Genomic DNA, 16,564 nt, shown 5'->3' with positions numbered 1-16,564 from the left:
GAACCACACCTACCCCCATCAGAGAAAGGGGAGAGCTAAGATCCCTTTCCCCCTCGTCATGGTGGGATAGTCATTATCATGCCTCTGATATTACTCAACCAGATGGATCCGTCCCTCAAGACCCTGAAGCTCAAGTGTGCCAAAGGTTCAGCTCTGCCTCAGTCACATTGCTCCAGCCATGACCTCATCCTTATACTCCAGCTCTCCTTCCTCTGTAGACTTACCCTGAACTTGGATTCCAAGGCTCTCTGTCAATCACTGAACATTCTGCAGATGCCAACCAACTCTCTTGGGCCATTGAGAATCTCTGTCTGTTACTTACGCCACTGCCTTCACATAGACCCACCAAGAAAATCAAGAAAAGCATACTGCTTTTATTTTTTAAAAAAATATTTATTTATTTGCAAGCAAAGAGGGAGATATAGAGAAGTGGCAGACAGAATGAGTGTGCCTGTGTCTCCAGCTGCTACAAACAGATCCCAGATGCATGTGCCACTTTGTGCATCTGGCTCCACATGGGCACTGAGGAATTGAACCCTGGTCATTAGGCTTTGCAGGCAAGTGCCTTGCCTACTGACCCATCTCTTCAGCCCCAAGGAAAGCATACTTCTAACTCCATAAGCATCTCTTCAGCCTGCAAGGGAGAACACAGGAAGATACTGTTTACTGGGGTATATGGGCTGCAGGCAGATCAGTGATCCAACATGTGTCAGCCTTGTACCCTAAACAACGGCCAGTGTTCAGGTGTGAAGCATTTGACTGGTTTTCAACTTACTTAGCCATTCTGGGTTTCTTCCATCAGTTAAGCAATAAGCCCAGTCTTTTGTTTGTTTATTGTATATATGTGTGTGATATGCATACATGTGTATGCATGTACACTTTGTTTGGGGAGGTGCGTGTGTGTGTGTGTGTGTGTGTGTGTGTGTGTGTGTGTGTGTGGACCAGAGATTTGTGTCAGATGTTGCTCCTCAATTGCTCTTTACTTTGCTTTCTTTATTTCTTTTTCTTTTCTTTCTTTTTTTTGTACGAGAAAGCAAGAGAGAATTGGTGTGCCAGGGACTCCAGCCACTGAAATCCAACTCCAGATGCATGCACCACCTGTGCACATGTGCAATTTTGCACACTTGCAGCACCTTGTGCATCTGGCTTACGTGGGATCTGGAGAGTCAAACATGGGTCCTTAGGCTTTTCAGGAAAGCACCTTAACAACTGAGCCATCTGTCCGGCCCCACCTTACTTTTTGAGACAGTCTTTCATCAAATTCACAGCTCATGGATTCCACTAGACTAGCTAACAGGCAAGCCCCAGGGATCCTCCGGTGTCCCTAGGACCAGCACTGGGATTATGGGTGTGTACCACCATTGTCTGGCTTTTATAAGGGTGCTATGGATCTGAACTCAGGTCGTCATGCTTGTGTGGCAAAGCACTTTACCAAGTGAGCTATCTCCCCAGCTCCTGAGCCTTTGTTGGCATTAAATTAAGCGACTGTGGTCCAGTTGAGGCAGTTCTACCTAGCTGTATCACATTTCAGCATTCGCCCAGAAAGTGTCCAGTGGCTATGATTTCCCTTTCTTTTCCAGAACTGGTGTGATTAAAAAAAAAAAAAAAGTTCCATGTTCTCTGTCTTGCAGAGTCACCTGCGAGAATAAACATGTTGCTGTCTGTGTCGGAGATGAGGGTGTGTGGGTGCGGGGCAGGAGGGCTGGATGGAGGCACCTGCAGCCAGAAGGAGCACTATGTGAAAAGCAGGGCAGGAAGGACTGAGTGAGCTGTGGGTGGGTGGGAAGGGACCTCTGTGAGGGGCACAGCCAGTTCTTGGGCTCCACTTTGATAGGCTTCGGCCCCTGAGTGACCCTCACACTTACAACTAACTGATACATGGGTTCTACACAAGTGACTGCCGAAGGTGCTTGTGATGGTGCCTTGCTGAGGAGGGACGGGAAGAGCAAATCGAGGTGTCCTCGGGACCCCCGTGGTAGATAGGGGAGATGTAGTTCCTCACCTGAGGGCTTTGTCTCATGACAACAGTGATGATAGTGGCAAAAATGAACAGGCTGCCAGAGCTGACATTTTGCCAAGCCTTGTTTATCAGGCCACCTCCTAAGCCAGCTTCCCTGCTGCTTCCCAGCATCTGCGGAATCTGGCTTCCACTGGGAGAAGCTCACGGGGGGGACCAGTGTTGCTGAAGACCGGGGAGTTTGAGGTCTGTCTCAGCCAAGCCTCGCAAACACCTACTCACAGCAAAACCATCACAAGGAGTGTTCAGAGCTGCATTCCCACGAAGGGTCCGAACGGATGGCCGCTGGTGTGGAACGATGTGGCTGGGAGGCACAACAGACTGAATCACCTATGGACAAGTCCAGACTGCAGCCTGCGGATGTGCAAGTGTTTGGATAAATGTTCCGGGTTGATGGGAAGGTAAGAAAGCAGACGAGGGGCGCTGCTTCCTGGTGAGCTCATCTTGTTACTTTGTTTCTAATTATAATTTTGAGATAATTCACATGACATAATTCACTTCCCCCCCTCCTTGAAATGCTAGGGATCAAACCAGTGAGAGAGAGAGAGAGAGAGTGAGTGAGTGTGTGTGTGTGTGTGTGTGTGTGTGTGTGTGTGTGTGTGTGTGTGTGTTAGGCATGTGCTTTACCATTGAGCATATACCCAGCCCCCAATTCACCACGTTCGAGTGCGTAAGGCAATGTTTTTAGTGTAGTCAACTATCACCCACTGATGAATCCAATACCATCCTGTCCCCACGGACTCGTCAGCAGTCCCTGTCCTTTTGTTCTTTTCCCCTCTCTTTCCATGGTTTTACCCTCTTAGAGGTTCCATATGAATGAAAGCTTACCATTTATGGCCTTTTCTGCCTGCCTTCTTTCACTAACATAATATTTTCAAGATGCATCCATGGTATAGTTCGCATGAGCACTTCACTTCTTTCCATGGCTGAATAGTCTCCATTGTATGGACCAAAAGCCTGCTCTGAACATCTGTGTGAGGATCATTCTCCAGTCTCTGGGGACAGACCTAGGAGGGGAACTGCCAGGACGTAACGGTGTTTGCGATTCTGGTCCTGAGTGCAGGAGCTCAGTGCAGACCCGCCAAGGTGCTGGCCTCGCTGTTGCGTTCCCAGAACGCAGCTGTGAGTCAGGTAATGCCTTGGAGCAGCCTTGGGACCTTCAGGACCATGGCTACCTGGGAAGAGGAAGTAGAAAGCAATGTGGTAAAGGTGCCAGGCCAGAGTGGAAGGATCTTTCAGGGGCTCCACTGCCTATTCTGTCAGCTGGGGGCTCCTATCTATATTCCATCCACTGTCAACCAATCCCTGACCAGGGAGTCCAGAGCACAGGCACAGAGAGTTGATGGGATTCTTAAAGTATTGCCTGGGAACTTGGCTTGTTTTGTCTTTAGCATTCTTGGCTCCTTTGCCCATATATGTTCTACGTGAGGTCAGCGTACAACTTGACTCGACAAATAAGCTGCTCTGTCCCAGTCTCTCACTGGGTTAGTGACTTCTGGGTTGTGACCAAAATACCTGATAGAAAAGGGGAGAAAGATCAACCTATTTATTTTTAAGTATTATTTATATATTTTAATTTTTAAATATTTTAATTTTTATTTATTTATTTGAGAGAGGGAAAGAGGCAGAGAGAGAGAGAGAGAGAGAATGGGTATGCCAGGGCTTCCAGCCACTGCAAACGAACTCCAGACGCATGCGCCACCTTGTGCATCTGACTGACGTGGGTACCGGGGAATCGAACGGAGGTCCTTTGGCTTTGCAGGCAAGCACCTTAACCGCTAAGCCATCTCTCCAGCTATTTTTGAAAAATATTATTTATTTATTGAAAGCGGGGAAAGAGGCAGATAGAGAGAAAGAGAATGGGCATGGCAGGGCCCCTAGCCACTGCAAACCGAGTCCAGATACCTGTGCCACCTTGTACATCTAGGTCACATGGGTGCTGGGGAATTGAACCTGGGTCCTTAGGCTTCACAGACAGGTGCCTTAACCTCTAAGCCATCTCTCCAGCCCTGATTTTTCTTTACTATTGCATTTCAGTCCATCATGGTCAGGAAGGCCTGGCTGAGCGGCTCTGTCTGTGTTGGCAGGGGAAGGATCCAGCAGCTATTCACACTGGGGTAGACCCTGAGGCAGAGAGCAGCTAGAACGAGGGACAGGACTGTCATCTTTACAGTTGGACTGCACCTCCAAAAGGTTCCACGGCGCTCCTCCCCGCTCCCTGTAAAAATAGTAGCAACTGAGAGACAAGTATTAAACATGAGCCCGTGGGGGAGATCAGGTCAGAGGGATTAAGCAATGCTGCCTGCAGCTTCCGGAAGAGTGTGTGTGGTGACATTCTGGGTAAACATGATACTGTATGCCTTCTAGCCCATTCACTCTGAAACCTGCCACCCTGGCCAAACATCTGGAACAGAAAGCATACCTTCTTCCAGTTGCTGTTTTCTTTCTCCCTCTCTCCTTTTGAGCCACTCTGTGTTCCATCCACCAAGTCCATCCCATAGGTACTGTGACGCTTAACCTCAGCAGTCAACCTGATGGGATTTAGAATCGCAAGGAAGCAGATCTCTGAGCTTACCTGTGAGAGATCTCCCAGATTAGGTTCGCTGAGGTGGGAAGACTCATCCTAAATGTGGACAGCACCCTTTTGTGGTGTGGAGGTCCTGGACTATATATATGTATATATATAAAGCCAGCTGAACAATGGCGTTCATCTCTCACTGCTCTGTGCAACTGTGGAGTGAATGTTACTAATGGCTTCCTGCTCCTGCTCCTGTGCCAGCTCCGCCATGATGGATTTTAACCTCTCCAACTGGAAGCCGGGAGAAATTCTCCCTTCTGAAGTTGCTTTTGTCATAGCAATGAGAAAAAGTAACTAAGGCAGGTACTGTTTGCAACAGTGCAAATGATTTCTCACCCTCAAAGTACTGCTGCCCAGGGCCCTGCAGATGATGAAGGGGGCCTGTGTTTGTATTGTGGTTAAGAGTGAAATGTTGTCTCCAGGATTCAAACAGTTTTAAAGGAAGGAATTTTCCTACTATGGAGTATTAAGACAGACCCCTGGGAAAATATGTCTTAACCTATACACGGGACCTGTGTCCACCTGGCCCAAATGGCCCAAGGCTGCAGCCAGGTTAGAAGGTCCTTTGTCTGCTCACAGGAGGCCCAACCTAATCACCATGTTCAATGTCTGCTCTGTGCAGTAGAAAAGTATTTGTGTTTCTGCTTAGACACACTTGCCCTCAAGAAATTTGTCTTCTTAGTCAGGTGTGGTGGTGAGCATCTTTAATCCCAGCACTTGGGAGGCAGAGGCAGGAGGACTGCTGTGAGTTCGAGGCCACCCTGAGACGATATAGTGAAGTCCAGGTCAGCCTGGGCTAGAGTGAAACCCTACCTCAAAAACAAACAAAAGGACTGGAGAGATGGCTTAGCAGTTAAGCACTTGCCTGTGAAGCCTAAGGACCCTGGTTCGAGGCTCGATTCCCCAGGACCCACATTAGCCAGATGCACAAGGGGGCGCACGCGTCTGGAGTTCGTTTGCAGTGGCTGGAGGCCATGGTGCACCCCTTCCCTCTCTCTCTCTCTTTACCTCTTTCTCTCTGGCTCTCTCAAATAAACAAATAAAATAAACAAAAATTAAAAAAATAAATAAATAAAGGTTTAAGAAATTTGTCGTATCAATAGACATATGTGAAGGAAGCTGGAGTGTTGACAAAGGAAAGGGGCAGGGTTGAGAGAAGGGACAGAGGCTGCAAGGGGTCACCACATGAGGCTGGAAAGCCAGCTAAGCAAAGCACAGGTGTCAGGAGTGGAAGACAGGAGTGGTGTCCTCAGGCTCTTGAGTCCAGTGGGGACTTTCTTTACATCCTTAAACTCAGAAGTGTCCTTTCTGTTAAGACTGTACACCCTAGATAATCCTCAAGATGGAATTATTTGAGAAGCAAAAGTTGAGAGAGGCCTCTGCTATAGAAAAGTTACCTGTGCACACTTCTTTCAAAAATGCGTACGTTTGGGCTGGAGAGATGGCTTAGCGGTTAACTGCTTGCCTGTGAAGCCTAAGGACCCCGGTTCGAGGCTCGGTTCCCCAGGTCCCACGTTAGCCAGATGCACAAGGGGGTACACGTGTCTGGAGTTCGTTTGCAGAGGCTGGAAGCCCTGGCGCGCCCATTCTCTCTCTCTCCCTCTATCTGTCTTTCTCTCTGTGTCTGTCGCTCTCAAATAAATAAATAAATAATTTTTTAAAAATGAGTACGTTTTACAGTTGTTAAAAAAAAAAAAAAACATTGTTAAATCGGGTTAATTCTTACAGTCTATAACGGAGCCCATTCACCTCTAATTCTCAGGGCACTAATAATGCAAATATTTGGACTAATGCCCTCAATCTGAGAGGGTGCTGAGGCGCAGTGGAAATTTCTTAGAAAAGGGTGTTCCCAGATGGCTTAGCAGTTAAGGTGTTTGCCTGCAAAGCCAAAGGATCCCAGTTCAATTCCCCAGGACCCACATAAGCCAGATGCACAAGGGGACACATGCATCTGGAGTTCATTTGCAGTGACTGGAGGCCCTGGCACACCCATTCTCTCTCTCTCTTTCTCTCTCCCTCCCTCCCTCTTTCTCTCTCACAAATAAATAAATAATATATATATATTTTAAAAAGGGTGCTCCCTCCTGGGTCCTGTCCAGGGGGAACTTGTGCAGGAGTCACCTTAGCACCCTGCTGTGTGCAGAGATTTCTTCCACAGTAGTGGGACTTCAGCCAAATTTTCAGATACTTTGTCAAGTGCTCTGAACAACTTGTGTCTCATAGCTATGTCTGGAGCTAGCATAGTCAAATCAGCTCAAAATCTGGGAGATGGGGCTGGACAGAAGGCTTAGCAGTTAAGGCACTTGCCTGAGAAGCCTAAAGACCAACGTTCAATTCCCCAGATCCCACGTAAGCCAGATGCACAAGGTGGCACATGCGTGTGGAATTCCTTTGCAGCAGCTGAAGGCCCTGGTGTGCCCATTCTCTCTGTCTCTCAAATAAATAAATACAATATTTTTTTTTGAATCTTGGAGATGGTGCCTATTAGGGAATGGTACTTCCAGAAGGACACATCTCTTACAGCTTGTGGAGAAATTTTTTGTTTGTTTTTCAAGGCTGGGCCTCACTCTAGCTGACCTGGACCTCACTCTGCAGTCCCAGGCTGGCCTCTCCTCACCCCAAACTCACAGCGATCCTCCCACCTCTAAAGGCGTGTGCCACCATGCCCTGCTTGAAACCTTTTGTGTCCTTCAAAATCTTATGAACTTGATCCCCACTGCTGAAGTTCTCAGGTGTGTGCCCCTTTTCAAGGAACCGGAAGGACTTTCCACAGAGCGCTGAACTGGACTTCGAAGCGGGACTGGAGGTTCACCCCTTCTTGGCCTTGGAAAGCCAAGCTAGCTCCTTTCACTCCTGCCTTCTTCCCCTCGGTAGGCATGGAGCCAAGGCAGTGCCCACAAGAGACTTCCAGTGCTTAAACTGTTAACTTGGGTTTTTCCAAAATGTGTTTCTGGTTAGTTTAAAAAAGGATAAACAAGATTTAATAGCTGGCAATGAATCACATTTTTTTTTTTTTTACTCCCTACACTCTATTTGGATCCACTCAAACGCCTGTCATTCTACTTTTGTACAAATAAATAAATCTCCTTTTCTTTTGTGCATTTTTCTCTGTCCTGCATTTCCTAAAATACAATTTGTTTGACGGATGAGTTAAGCAGTTCTGAGGTTTGTGTTTGGCTCTGCAGGCAACCGGGTTGTTTTCTCATCATAATTCAATGGGACAAGGTTATCACCCTCACAAACACTAACACCTCATTTAGAACCAGAAGCGCCCCCCCCCCACACACACACACCTAACTGGTTACTAACGTTCTCAGTGTAACAGGCGATTACTCCATAGGCAACTCCCTTGTATTCCCAGCTCTGCCTGCCCAGCCCATCATCGCGTTCCATCTACCCAGGGTATCTTTGGTGCACACACATTGCCAAGCAGAGCTGTGGGCAGAAGGGAAATGAAGTTACTGCAAATGCACAGAGGTAGGCCCACCATCCACACAGGCTTGAACTTGACAAAGCCAAGAATTTGACAGAGAGAGATTTACCTCACTCATCTGAAATACAAACCGCATAATCACCGATTGTTTTGAACAAGACACGGATCTGTGAAATTAGTTGGAAGCTAAGCTTACGCGTTTTCTAAAGAAATGGTCTTGGAGTAAAAACTGAAATGTTTTCCAAGTGCACGTGTCTCTTGAGTTCAAGTTCTCCGTTAAGCAGGGAAGTACCTTTTAGAGTAATTGCCCTCGGCCTGGAGGGATGGCTTAGCAGTTAAGACATTTGCCTACGAAGTCAAAGGACACAGGTTTGATTCCCCACGATCCACGTAAACCCGATGCGCACGGTTACGCATACATCTGGAGTTCATCTGCATTGGCGGAAGGCCCTGACACACCCATTCTCTCTGTCTGCCTCTTTCTCTCCCTCAATCTCTCTCTCTCTCTCTCTCAGATAAGTAAATTAAAATAAATAAATAAATAAATAAATAAGTAAAGTACCTGCCCGGTGTATAAAGAGATGAGGTAGCAGAAGGAGGAGGACCATGAGTCTCAGGCCAGCCTGGACTACACAGGAGGACCTGTGTAAAAAAAAAAAAAGAGTCAAGTCTACCAAAATGTACGATGAAGGTCTTTAATGCTCTCCTCTCCAACGTAGAGCCTCAATGAGCTGGTTTCGAATGCTGTATAGGTCCTTCTCATGATCAGAATGCCATTGTCCAAGAGAAAGACACAGGTCCCAAGAGGGAGACAAACCCAGAACCCAGACCCCTGCTTGCTGGCCCTCGACCTGACTGTGAGAGAAGAAGGAGGGAGAAGCATGTATTATCTCCCATCCCTCCCCTCCCCATCCTCTCACCCAAACTCAACCACAAAGCCTTTAAGCAACAGTGGGATTTCTCCACCAGCCCCCCCACCCCCAGCTATTTTAGAAGATTGTTTTCTATCATAGCATTGCTTAAATCTTCCTTTCATTACTTATGCTATGGTATTGAAATGAGCACTTAAAAGCCTGTAATTATCCTGACAGCAGGCATGTCCTCACTGTCGGCTTTCCTATAGTAGCATAGAGCACATTAGTAACCAACAGATAACAAAATTATGCTAGACAGCATTGATTAATTGCTTTTTCCCCAAAATTTTTCATGCACTAGCCATACATAGTAAAAGCATAACTTTCCAAAAATAATGTTTACATGATGACTCCTACTAAGTTTTTTTAAAGATATATTTTATTTACTTATTTATCTGAGAGATTGCGAATGGATACTCCAGGGCCTCCAACCACTGCACACGAACTCCAGATGCATGTACCCCCTTGGCTTATGGCTTATGTGGGTCCTGGAGAGTCGAACCCGGATCCTTTGGGTTTTTTTTTTAAATTTTTTTTAAAATTTATTTGAGAGCGACAGACACAGAGAGAAAGACAGATAGAGGGAGAGAGAGAATGGGCGCGCCAGGGCTTCCAGCCTCTGCAAACGAACTCCAGACACGTGCGCCCCCTTGTGCATCTGGCTAACGTGGGACCTGGGGAACCGAGCCTCGAACCGGGGTCCTTAGGCTTCACAGGCAAGCGCTTAACTGCTAAGCCATCTCTCCAGCCCGGATCCTTTGGTTTACAGGCAAATGCCTTAACCGCTAAGCCATCTCTCCAGCCCACTCCTACTAAGTTTCATGAACTGCTGAAGATACGTTATGGACTTTATCATTATGTCCACTGGACCCTGGGGTCCAGGGTACTTAAAACAGGAATATTGGTCTAGGCCAGTGGTTCTAGAACTTGAGAATCACTAGAAGGCTTATTAAAACCAAGTGAAGCACCTCATCCTCAAAATACTGACCTGGCGGGTTTGGGGTGACACTGGTGTTACTTGTCTAAGGAGCACACTTGAAAAACTTCAACCCAGAAAGTGAGCCAAGGGGCTAGATGAGTCTGTAGCTCTTGTGCTGGCTCTGCTCCTGACTAAACCATGTGACCTTTGATCCATCCCATAATGCCCCATGAGGATGGAAAAGAGAAACCCAACAATGGCTTTTTATATCAATCAGTGCACACACTCTGGATCTCTTATGTGATCATGTCTTTTTTTCAACCTTTTTCACAGGGACGTGGAATGATGATGAGCAGAGGAATAAATGATGGGGCTTTGGGCAATCAAAAGTATCATAGAGGGCTGGAGAGATTGCTTAGCAGTTAAGGCACTTGCCTGTGAAGCCTAAGGACACAGGTTTGATTCCCCAGGACCCATGTAAGTCAGATGCACAAGGAGGCACAAGCATCTAGAGTTCATTTGCAGTGGCTAGAGGCCTGGCATGCCCATTCTCTCTTTCTCTATCTGCCTCTCTCTTTCCTAATTAAACAATAAAATAAAACAAAATATTTCTTTTAAGTACTGTAGCTGGGTGTGGTGGCACACGTGTTTCATCCCAGCACGCGGGAGGCAGAGATAGGAGGATCGCCGTGAGTTCAAGGCCACCCTGAGACGACATAGTGAATTCCAGGTCAACCTAGAGACTCTACCCCCCCACCAAAAAAGGCTGTTTTATCATCCTGCTCTTTTTTTGTCTTCTTCCTGATGCTTTACCCTAACATTGCATGAGACTTTTTCCATCGGCTGCCCCTCTGGTTTGCACTTCTTAGTGCAGAAATCTTGTTAATTTAAGGAGACAACCTCTGGGCTAGGGAACATGAAAAATGGTGAACCAGTTGTATTCTTGGAAGTTTGCATCCTGGACGATTTGCTGGGTGTTCCACCGAGCTGATAGGAAGAAACTGGCACCTGTCCAGCATCTGTAAACATGTCTCTACCCACTGATGCCACAACCCGGAGGGAAGCTTCCCGGGAATCTGCTGACTCACGTGGCCTGGCTGCTGGCAGCGCCGACTCCAGAATTAATCAACTCAACATCTGGAGCCGACCCAAGACACCCCATTGGATGGGCACAGATGCCTCTACTTTCAGCTGTCAGCAAAGAGATTATTCAGTTTAGGGTGCCAGGTCGACATCACCCAATCTGCATGGAAGATAAACCGAATCACCTGACAGTGTGGGTAACATGAAAACTTCCCTCGGTGCGCTGCCAACTCGAGCTTGCACGGGGAAGGAATTTTTGTGGGCGGCAGTAAAATTACTCGGTAGGGGATGACCTGGGTGGATTATGTCCTACACGTTTTGCCCGTTGTTTGCAAATTATGATCCTCCTGGAATTTAACTTTATAGTAATAGCAGCAGCCACTTGTAAAACTCTTCAGCACCCCTTAGACATTCCTGTGTACACGTGTGTGCTTGTGTGTGCACAGAAGCGCATGTGGGTGTGCACCCACACTTGGGTGAGCATTCATGTGGAGACCAAAGGCGAACGTCAGGTGTCATTGCTAAGATAGGGTCTCTCACTGGCCTGGGACTTTCCAAACAAACTAGATTGGCTCACCAGCAAGCCCCAGAGATGCATCTAATTTACCTCTCTGGTGCTCGTGTGACAAGAACACACCACCATGTCTGACTTTCTTACGTGTGCTCTGCAGATCCAACTCAGGTCCTCATGTTTGCAAGACAAGCACTTACTTTACCAATGGGGCTATTTCCCTAGTTCAACGCTCATTCTTTTTAAAAATATTTTATTTATTTGAGAGAGAGAGAGAGAGAAATAGGCAGATAGAGAAAGAGAATGGGCATGCCAGGGCCTCCAGCCACTGCAAACGAACTCGAGACGCACGAGCCACCTTGTGCATGTGGCTTACGTGGTACTGGGGAATAGAACCTGGGTCCTCAGGCTTCTCGGGCAAATGACTTAACTGCTAAGCCATCTCTCCAGCCCCAAGACTCATTCTTTAGTGGTGCTGGAAGAACATGAAAAACTTCTGCTCAGTGAGTCCCCAAGAAGCTTGGGCATCTAGTGACGGCCATCTACCCATTGTCATCTTCATGACCGCACTACGGACCTGGGCGTTGAGACACATGGTCAATCACATCCAACTTTACCTCAGCATTTCATGCATTCTAATATGGAAAACAGGGCTCGGGACATTATCCAGCTGCTTGTTAGAAATTGCTCTGTGATGTGTTAAGAGAAGCAAGGCAGTAAAGAATTAAAATTCACCTCATCAAGGAATAAAAAAAAACAATCTGTAGATAACATTGTAAATCAGCCAGGAGACAAATGTCTGCCCGGCTTGTCACCCACCATTTCACGGCATTGATTTCTCAAAACCTAAAACCATAAGGAGCCCAAACCAGAGCGGAAGGGCGTCCTGACCTCCCATGCTCACTGATTGAATTTTCCTCTCCGAACACACGCAGCCCTGTAATTAGAACATTTACCAACCATAAATACAATTTAAACTCTGTACATGTGTGTTTGCGTGCATGGAGAGCCTTGAGCTGAGAGGTACGGTTTCAATAAAAACAGTCCTTCTGCACTGATTAGAATGTGTAAAGAGGAAATCTGTTTTTACCACAATCTATTCTAAACCGGCGTTGGCAGCCACACTCTCGGCTAATAAATGTCAATAGCACAGTGACGTGGAGGTAGAATTAGAGGCGTCACAATTAGGAGCTTCAGAGTCAGCCTGTAATGGTACATCCGGCTCACTCTGCTCTGCCCAACTGGGAAGGAATGCCACAGCCCTTGTCTGAATCTCACACTAATGAAGGAGGGCTGTTTAAGGGTAACTCCTGTTTCTGCTGAATTCAAGTATATTCTCCAAGGAAAGGAGTTTTTTACAAGAAACTGTGCTATAATGTTAAGGGAAAGTACTTGCTTTCCCACCTCTTAAAATAATGGTGAAACTATTCTGGATCAATAGGATCCTTAAGAATTGAGTTACTGAACAGATTACAAACCAAAATGGAACTTAATCCTTCGTATATTCAATTTTTCATTTCCTTCTGATTTATGAAAATTGGAAACCAAAACTTGTTCTTGGATTCCATTCTCCTACCTCTCCATCTAGGACTCCGGGCAAACCCTCCTGAGGACCCACGGGGTTCAGAACCCACGGCCACACTCAGTGACAAGAAGAGGACAGAGAAGAAAAGCTGAAGGGGAAAGCTAAGACTTTATCCAAAGGGACAGCAGAAGTGTGGGATGCAATGGCTTCTGGGAAGCCAATGAGAATCAACGATTTTTCTCCCAGACAGTCCTTAAAAAGATCCTAAAGTTGAAGAAGGCACAGCTAGGAATCTGTGAATTTGTCTCCTTGCAATCAGCAGGGTGGGCACTTAGTGAGATAGAGGGAAAGAGATATTTAAAGCAAAAATAATAACATCAAATTTGTAGTCAGGCATGCTGACACCTTGGCTATAACCACAGCACTCAGAAAACTGAGGCAGAAGGATCTCAAGTTCAAGGCCAGCTTGGGCTACATTGTGAAACCCTATATTTAAAAAAAAAAAAAAAAAGTCAGGCATGGTGGTGCATGCCTTTAATCCCAGGACTCGGGAGGCAGAGGTAGTAGGATCACCATGAGTTCAAGGACACCCTGAAACTATATAGTGAATAATTCCAGGTCAGCCTGCACTAGAATGAGAACCTACCTCCAAAAAAAAAAACAAAAACAAAAAAAAACAGGGCTAGAGAAATGGATTAGCTGTTAAGGCACTTGCCTGCAAAGCCTGACCCACATTTGAGTCTCCAGATCCCACATAAACCAGACACACAAGGTAACACAAGCATGCAAGGTCACACACGCACACAAGGTGGTGCAAGCATCTGGAGTTCAATTGCAGTGGCAGGAGGCCCTGGTGCACCAATTCTCTCTTTCTCTCATTAAAAAAATAAATAAATAAATAAATAAATAAATAGGGCTGGAGAGATGGCTTGCCTGCAAAGCCTGAGAACTCTTGTCCAACTCTCTAGATCCCATGTAAGCCAGACGCACAAAGGTGAGGTAAGCACAAGGTTGCACATGCCCACGAGGTGGCACAAGCGTCTGGAGTTGGGTTGCAGTGGCTGAGGCTCAGGCACACCAACTCCCTCTATATATAAAAAAATTAAAATAGGGCTGGAGAGATGGCTTAGTGGTTAAGCGCTTGCCTGTGAAGCCTAAGGACCCCGGTTCGAGGCTCGGTTCCCCAGGTCCTACATTAGCCAGATGCACAAGGGGGCGCACGCGTCTGGAGTTCGTTTGCAGAGGCTGGAAGCCCTGGCGCGCCCATTCTCTCTCTCTCCCTCTATCTGTCTTTCTCTCTGTGTCTGTCGCTCTCAAATAAATAAATAAATAAAATTAAAATAATAAATAAATAAACTGAAAGCATGTGTCAGATAGTGAGCATTTCATCACAATTGCCACCACCCAGGAGGAAAAGTAACATGGCCATTCATTAGATATAAAGGCTACACTCTGCCGAGGCACACTATACATCAGACGCTGAATCCCCCCTCAGCCTCTCTTCCTCCCTCTCCCCCTAACCCATCTAGTCTATGAAGAGCATGATTTCTTGAGTTGGGTGTTTCACAGGTCACATATAAATTCAATCCTAGGTCCCTGGTTAGCCTCGAAAACTCATAAAAGAAGTTTTCTAAAAGGGAGAAACTGCTAACCATTGTACGCGATGGGCAGCTTTCCACACAACCAATAAATACATACAGGGAAGAAATACCAACCAATTAAATGCTTAAGAATTTCATTCATGGAAGCTAGGCATGGTGGCACAAGTCTGTAATCCTAGCACTTGGGAGGGTGAGGCAGGAAGAAATCAAATTCAAAGCCAGCCTGGACTACCTAGTAAGACCATGTCTCAAAAACAAAACCCACAAATGAACTTCATTCATGGGTAAAAATTCTACTGTTTACAGGTTGAAAAGTTGACAAAGTTTTAAATTGTATATTTTGTCTCAGGTATTTTAGGAGCGGGTGATTTTTGATCTTCAGATGGGAAAGGGGAGTATGGGAGGGAAATATGGAAGTGTCAGGCCTCTCTGGGCGCTTCTGGGCTACCAAACAAGGATGTGGACTTTGGCCTTGGCCTGTTCTTACTGAGCACACAGAGCCTGAGATCCTTCTCTATTATTTTTTTAAAATTTTTAAAAAGTTTATTTGGAGAGAGACAAAGAGGCAGAGAGAGAGAGAGAGCAAGCGAGAGAGAGAGAGAGAGAAAGAGAGAGAGAGAGAGAGAGAGAGAGAGGGAATGGACATGCTGGGCCTTCAGCCACTGCAAACAAACTCCAGTCACGCGCCCCCTTGTGTGCATGTACAACATTGCAAGCTGTGCATCACTGTGCGTCTGGTTACGTGGGACCTGAAATCCAAACATGAGTTCTTAGGCTTCACAGATAAGCACCCTAACAGCTAAACCAACCTTCCAGTCCCTATAATCTTGGGCAAGATAGGAAGAAGCATGTTTCAGGCCAACTGAACTTAAAAGAAGCTGTATTTTATTAATATTTTTTGTTTATTTTATATTTATTTGAGAGCAACAGAGAGAGAAAGAGGCAGAGAGAGAGAGAGAGATAATGGGCGTGCCAGGGCCTCCAGCCACTGCAAACGAACTCCAGACATGTGAGCCCCCTTGTGCATCTGGTTAACGTGGGTCCTGGGGAATAGAGCCTTGAACCAGGGTCCTTAGGCTTCACAGGCAAGCGCTTAACTGCTAAGCCTTCTCTCCAGCCCAAAAGGAGCTATATTTTAAATGACAAAAAGCAGCCAGGCCAGGTGAGCCAGGAAGCCAGTCCAATCCACATTATTACAAGATCCTACAGCAACACGCTTTGAGGAGGTGTTCAAAGATCAAGCATTCTGCCAACTATAGAACTGATAAGATGAAGAGCACTTATGGGACACTCAGTTCTCTGTGTGTGTGGTCTGAGAAATCAAGCCAGACAGAAAGTACATGGTGGGGGGAGGGGAACTAAAATCAAAACTGCAAATGTGTCCCAATGTGTTCGCCACTCTGCCAGACTTCTTAAAGTATGGAATCAACCTTTTTCCTTCCTCAAGCAGGCAAAAAAAAAAAAAAAAAAAAAAAAAAAGATTTGCTTTCCAACACCAACCAGGTAAAAATGCTCTCAGAATTTATTAGAAATGCATTGTGGGTAACCCACCCCACCCCGGGGTCATTTTTGCTAATCACATACAAAACTGTAAGCACTCTCTACAAATTGCTCCTGGACAATTAAGCCCTTTAGATTTATCATGTGGTGGTGACAGTCGTTTGGGCTGTGTCTGTCCTAGAGCAGCTGTTCAAATCCTAGCAGAGGGGGAAAAAAAGTCGCATGATGTTTTAGCTCATAATCCATTTAATTTATTTTCCAGAGATTACACGTGGGCATCCTGCTGATGTAAACTGCAAGGCAAGTAGCTCTGAGTCAACAGATAAGAAAATGGGGCTCCCTAACCTCGCCATAGGTAGGGGACAGTTCAGACAGTGGATCTGGCACACACTTGTCCCAGGAGCTGCAGATCTACCAGCCGGTTGTTCTCTGCTGCCTATTTATTGCAAGAGCGCAGGTGGGAAAAGAAGCATGGAGCTGAGC

General features: G+C 46.3%; 1 long non-coding RNA gene across 3 annotated transcripts in view; it reads right to left on the bottom strand.

Moving 5' to 3' along the window:
- Positions 1–484: 484 nt before the first annotated feature.
- The window catches only part of LOC123454856, a 37,214-nt gene continuing 21,134 nt past the window's right edge, over positions 485–16,564 (bottom strand). The window contains exons 2-3 of one of the 3 annotated variants that reach the window (XR_006633524.1): positions 2,846–3,192; positions 485–634 (exon numbers count right to left, since the gene is read on the bottom strand). This is a non-coding gene — a long non-coding RNA (uncharacterized LOC123454856). Of the gene's footprint in view, positions 635–2,187; positions 2,536–2,845; positions 3,193–16,564 lie in introns of those variants that run through there. The other 2 variants (XR_006633523.1, XR_006633525.1) reach the window with 2 other exon arrangements.

The sequence above is a fragment of the Jaculus jaculus genome, chromosome 14 (assembly GCF_020740685.1).
Source record: "Jaculus jaculus isolate mJacJac1 chromosome 14, mJacJac1.mat.Y.cur, whole genome shotgun sequence".
Classification (NCBI taxonomy): domain Eukaryota; kingdom Metazoa; phylum Chordata; class Mammalia; order Rodentia; family Dipodidae; genus Jaculus; species Jaculus jaculus.
This window is presented reverse-complemented; position numbering and strand designations above follow the sequence as displayed.